Raw genomic sequence first — 6,269 nt, forward strand, 5'->3', positions numbered from 1 at the left:
CTCAAGACTGGAATCATGATGACCTTCTCATCAAGACATGAAGGTGAGGCTTCCCTGGCCCCCCATCATAGTACTTGGAGTATAGACATTATTCAGCCACTGCTCTTTAGGAAGTACATTCTTCAGGGGCGCCTGGGTGGCTCAGTCAGTTAAGCGTTGGAGTTCAGCTCAGGTCACGATCTCGCGGTTCATAGTTTGAGCCCTGCATCGGGCTCTGTGCTGACAGCTCAGAGCCTGGTTCCTGCTTCAGATTCTGTGTCTCCCTCTCTCTCTGCCTCTCCCCTGCTCACACTCTGTCTCTCTCTCCTTCAAAATAAATAAACATTAAAAAAATTAAAAAAAAAAAAAAAGAAGTACGTTCTTGAGAAGCCACATCTCCAGTGTAGTATATATTGGACTTGTATACTATTCAGACATGAGCAGCATAAGTGTTGTGAATGACAGGTTTACGGTTTGTTTGTTTTTTTCTTAGTTACTGGAACTTCAAAAGTAAATCAGACTCCCAGTAAAAATTCAAATACTGCAGAGGAGTCTAAAGTCAAACTAAAAATGCCCCCAACCCTCCTCCTAACTCTACCCCTGATGTAATAATTAACAATTAGATACATTTTCTCCCATACTCTTTTCTTTGCTTATACAAACACATATGTTTGTATATTCTTTTTATTTTTATTCTTTTTATAGAATGATGAGGAATTAATGTTTGTTGCCTTAAGTCACTTGGTCTATGGCATTGTGTCACAGCGGCTCGAGCAGACTAAGACAGCGTCCTTGAAAATAATGGATGTTGTTGACCTCATTCTTTGCACAGTAGCCCATGGATGGAGGCTCCACAGTGGACTCAGCCATGCAGGTTTGGAGGGATATGTCAGCCGTTTACCATTTCAGGCAAAGTTGCCACAGTCCCCTCTTTGCCTACAGTCCTGTACACTGACTCATTTCTAACAGATAATGTCCGAAAGAAGTGATGCTGGCTCAAAAATATGTGTGTTTTTTACTTTAAAAAACACCTGTGTGTTCATTTTTAATCTTTTTTTCTTTTTGGCAAATACCGCGGACGTGAGATGGATAAATATAGAAAAATTGAAGGTCTTTGTGGGAATAGTATCTCTCTTGGCTCAAGCTAATTGCTAAATATTTCCAAACATCATAGTACAGTTTTAGAAAACACAAAAGTGTGTAAGAAATGATTATCCCTCACACACCTCAAAATTTCATTACCTAATAGTAATTTAACTGCTGGGCTACAAGAGCTCTTATTGGGAGTTTAGAGAAATGAAGGAGAGTGATGGCTTGGTACCTACTTATAATGATGTGAAGACGGTGATATTAACAGCCCAGGCTGACGTTTATCTGGGATGTACCACTAGAGCGGAATTTATGGCTGGTATTTTTTCTGATTGATTGGTGCCTGTGCTAATCCGGTTGTCACATGTTTTTTATATCATTCCTGAAACAAATACTCTCTTCATTTTAATTGAGCACAATGATTTTATGTAAAGCTCACACCTCAGATGGGAGGTATTATCACATTTTACAGATGGATAAATTGAGGCTCAGAGATTGAGTCACTTGCCCAGACAGGCCAGGCTGGTTGACCACATGCCACTGAATGTGGTGCGTGCATTAGAGCAGGTGGCAAAGACTCCATGGAACAAAGTGACTTGGCAAACGTGTTTAGATTCTAACAATAGACCGGGCAGAGGGAGAGGGCATCCTGGGCATGGTCTGGACAAAGCCTCCGTGCTGGCAAGGAGAAAGGGCCGTTGGGCTAATCTCCTTCCATGGGAAGACAAGTGTGGGGGTCTTTGGGATTTGGCCCAAACCTGCTTCCCTAAAGTTGTTCCTCACCACTGTGTTTCATGTCCTCTACTTAGCCCAGCAGAACTGTAGAATTCACTACTCTGCCTATATGTCTTTATACTGTAATGTTATTGGTCACACTGGCCCTCTTTCCAAATCTTTGTCTTCCTACGTCTTAGTCACCCTTCAAAGCATATTCAAAATTCGATACCTCTCACAGAGCTCACTACTATCCTCAGAGCCAGAAATAAGATCTCCCTCTTGGAGTCCCTTTGGTCTGAAGTTTGTCCCTCCCTTAAAGCAAGGACTATTTTTATCTTAAACGAGAGTGATCTGTGCGCACGTTTCATGGCACTTATTCTGTTGTAAGCTCCGTCTCGTTCATCTTTGTATCGTGCATAGCACGTAGTCCCTAGCACACACGTGTGTTCATGGTGATGACCAATCTGAATATTTCAGCGTAAAGAAAAGTAAAGTTTGAAAGGGAATCTTGGACCTGAAGTGAAGGGATCCGGCCCAGAAATCTTTGGCTTTATGTAATAGTTACCAGGAGTCACTGTTGATTGTTACACAAGGTTAATAAATACAAGTGTTAGCATAATTGTTCTGGTACTGGTACCCGGGGTGAATCTAAAAAGAAAATTCTATTGCCTAGAAGAAGTAGAGTAATGGGACTCACCAAGAATCACGGTGTTGGAGAGTATTTAGAATACATACAGTTCAGAGACAGTAATGAGGAGGATGGGGCAGAGGCTCAGAAGTGAGTTGGAAAGAGAAGAAACAATGATGAGCTGAAGTCATAAAATAGGAAAAACTGTCATAGAGAAATTGGGACTGGAGGGGAAAAAAAAGGAGAGAGAAATGAATTTCCCAATTTCCATGCTTTTCACAACCCTTAGCATTGTGCAGAGACATATGAAGTTACAGATAAATCTGACACATTTCTGGGGAGTTCTTTTTGATCAAAGTTTGGGAAAAAAACATTGTTATTCTATTACAGTCACAAATATCTTAGGAGCATGAAATGTTAACATAAAATACTAGACTACAAAAAATTTTATTTTAGACTTGGGACTTTTTGTGTTCCAAACTCAGACTACCAGGGGTTATAAATTCACTCTGCTTCTGCTATGAGGATATAATGGGAGCAGCATTCAAAAGTGCTGCTCTGACCTTGGAGACATCCAGGTGATGTCTGCCACACAGGGGAAAACTGGGGAGAAAGGAAAAGGCTGCAGAAGGATCTTTTCCCAATGTTGGTATGATATTGTGATTTATAAGAAATGTGTATTTGGTCAAGTCCCCTTCCTGAAAAGAGCTCCTATAAAGTTTGGAATTTCCTTAGTGAGGACAGCAGTAAAATGTGTTTTGTTATGTTAATGAGGTGACTTTGGGGAAACCTAACAATAGGGGCCGGTTACCAGGGGATCCAAACTTGTGATTAGAGGTTGAAGCTTGCAGTCCCACCCCAGACCTGAGAGGGAAGAGGGGTTGGAGACTGAGTTCAATCACCAGCGGCTGGTGATTTAATCAGTCGTGTCTATGTCATGAAGTCTCCATGAAAACCCAAAAAGGGTAGTTGGGGGAGTTTCTGGGTTTGTGAACATACAGAGATTCAAGGAGAGTCGCACACTTGGAGAGGGCATGGAAATTCTTTGCCCTTCCCCATATCCATCCTTGTGCTATGGATCTTTCCTATGTTGGCTGTTCTTGAGTTATATCCTTTCATAATAAACCAATAATCTAGGAAGTAAACATGTTTCCTGGGTTGTGTGAGCTGCTCTAGTAAATTACTTGAACCCAAGAAGAGGTTGTGGAAACCAAACTATAGACAGACTTGTGATTGGTGTCTGAGGTGGGGGAGTGGGGCAGTCTCGTAGATCTGAACCCTTACGCTGTGAGATCTGATTCTGTCTTTAGGTAGATAATGCCAGGATTGAGTGAACTGCTTGGTGGTATTGAAAAAAACAATACGTGTTACACCTGGGCTGGCGGCAGTTTCTTAGCGGACCCAATGCACCATTCCTTTATTGAGTTTCCCCAAGTCTTGCATTAAGAATGAACAGGCTCTTTGGATTCTGTGTTTCCCTCTCTCTCTCTCTCTCTCTCTCTCTGCCCCACCCCTGCTTGTGCTCTGTCTCTCTTTCTCTCTCTGTCAAAAATAAATAAACATTAAAAAAACAAAGAGTGAGCAGGCTCAGTTCCTTCTAGAATTCCTCATGTTTACTCCTCATGCATTGGTCATTCAATGAATACTCATTTAATCTCCAACATGCCAGGCACAGTCTGAATAGCCTCATTAGCTTGGTTCTTTTCCAGAATGCGTCCTGTCTTGTCTATACTGCTCCTAAGAGAGATACCTAAAAGTGAACCCAGTCCTCAAGTATAGTTTGGACAATTCTTACTGGGAAAGAATGCTTTCCTTGTTCAGGACATATGACTTCCGTCTAGACAGGCTAATGCTGTGTTGGCTCACAGGGGGCTGCCTCTTACTGTGATTTCACCATTGACTTGAAAGCCTGGATTTTTCCCCCCCATTTACTCCTGTGGATTCATGTCTTCTTGTCCTGTATTTGAACAATTGCTCTTTTGCAGAGTTGGAACTTATATTTATCTATATGACAGCTCATCCTTTTAGGCCCAGTCTGTGGTCTTATCCTGATGTGGTCCTTTGGATCCTGACTTGGGCACGAATATATTTGCCCACCCCTGTGGGTTGATGGGCAGGCTTTGTATGTCTGTGTCCCTGGGCAGGTCTAGTGAAAGGTAGCTGATGAGCTGAACAGGAAGCACAGTAGAGTTTCTCTCTCTCTCCTAAATTTTAAATTTCTAGAGGAAACTTTGTTCTTTGGTGAACAAACTTAGAGCACATTTAGTACAAGCAGATTCTGTGCATCTTACCAGGGACAACGGGAATGGTTAGAAGTCTTGCTGGCAAAACATGTGGAGCGAGCGCCCTGAATTTTTGTGAGAACAATGACTTTTAGAAGGCTGTAGATGAAACGCTGATGAAATGTGTTCTTTTACAGATGACTGACTCTAACCATGTTTGTGTGTTTTTAAATTCGATACAAGTTTAAATTAATTTCTTATCTTAATTAAAAATTCTTATCCATTACCAAAAAATGAAAAGTTCTTTTACGTTCAGAGAAAGCAAAATAAAGATCTCTGATGTAGTAATTTATAGGCTTACTTTGTCACTGATCCTGGGCCTTCAGCTGGATGTTAATAAACAGCAGCTGAGAAATATCCAGACAATTTTGCCTTATTATGTGGGAGACTGGCATAGCAGAAAGGACACCGGAACAGGTAATATCAAGCAGCCACACGACCCTGGACAAACCTCCCTGGGCTTCAGTTTCTCCAGTGGCTCCCTCGTCTGTTTCATAAAGTTTTGGTGAAAATCAAAGAACATACTGGGTAAGAAAAGCACTTTACAAACTACAGTCTGTTAGTCAAATGTCAAGGCTTATTCTTTAGAAACTCTTGAAATACCTACCTTATTCAGAGCCCCCACACCCTCACAATGACTGACTCTTAAGCTTACAAAGGAACATTTTAAATGGATCGCATATTCAGCTCAGGTAATACAAAAGAAGAAAATTCAAACTGAAGACAAAGAAGACACTGGTAATTAGAAAGAAAAAATTATAAGAATGAGCAATCTGAAGCTCTTGGATTAATCAGTTTACAGTGCCAGGAATCTGAAAGTTGGTAAACCTCTCTCTGATGATACTTCATTGAAACAAAGAGGAAGAGTGTTGGTAGTTGGGACAATGGCCAAGCTTGGTGTTTCTCTTCTTGGTGTTGTTTTCCCTTCCCTTTGCACATGGTTGGTTTTTCCTCCCCAAAACTCATTAATTTGTCTTGCCCACCCACTGAAACACCTCCCTGAAACACCCATACTAACCTTTGACAATCTACGTTCTTGCAAAGAAAGGACTAGGACGAAAGGGAATAAGTCCTAGGGTCAAGTAAACAAAGAACTAAAGCCAATACGTAAAAATGATCAGAGCCATGTAAGTGGTTTGTCCATAGGCCTTTCACCTGTTTTTCTGTTCAGAGTCTCTGTTCGTCCACATGGCATGAAGTGATTGAGTATCTTCCCTGTGCCTTACTCTCTTTAACTAGGGAGGGAGACCCAGAGAGGCCACGAGGCCAGCACAAGAAAAGCATATATCCAATCTAAACTGTGAAAGCTATAATTTAAGTGTGTCTCTCCCCTTTCCTTAACTTCGGGGAGGATGGAAGAAAAGTGGGACAGATTGAACAATAAATATACTCACAAAGCAAATGCCTACATCACAGCACATATCATATTTTGACAAGTTTTGTAGGCCTTGAGCTACGAAACGCTCTAAGGGTCTTGTTTTTCATTCTGTTGACTTTAATTAGGCTCACAAGTTGGACAATTTACTGCTAATATCAGTATTATTTTTTAAAGCCAATATTCTTAACAGTTAAGT

This window comes from Panthera pardus, unplaced genomic scaffold (genome assembly GCF_024362965.1).
Source record: "Panthera pardus isolate Hobbes unplaced genomic scaffold, ASM2436296v1 HiC_scaffold_2, whole genome shotgun sequence".
NCBI classification, from domain to species: Eukaryota; Metazoa; Chordata; class Mammalia; order Carnivora; family Felidae; genus Panthera; species Panthera pardus.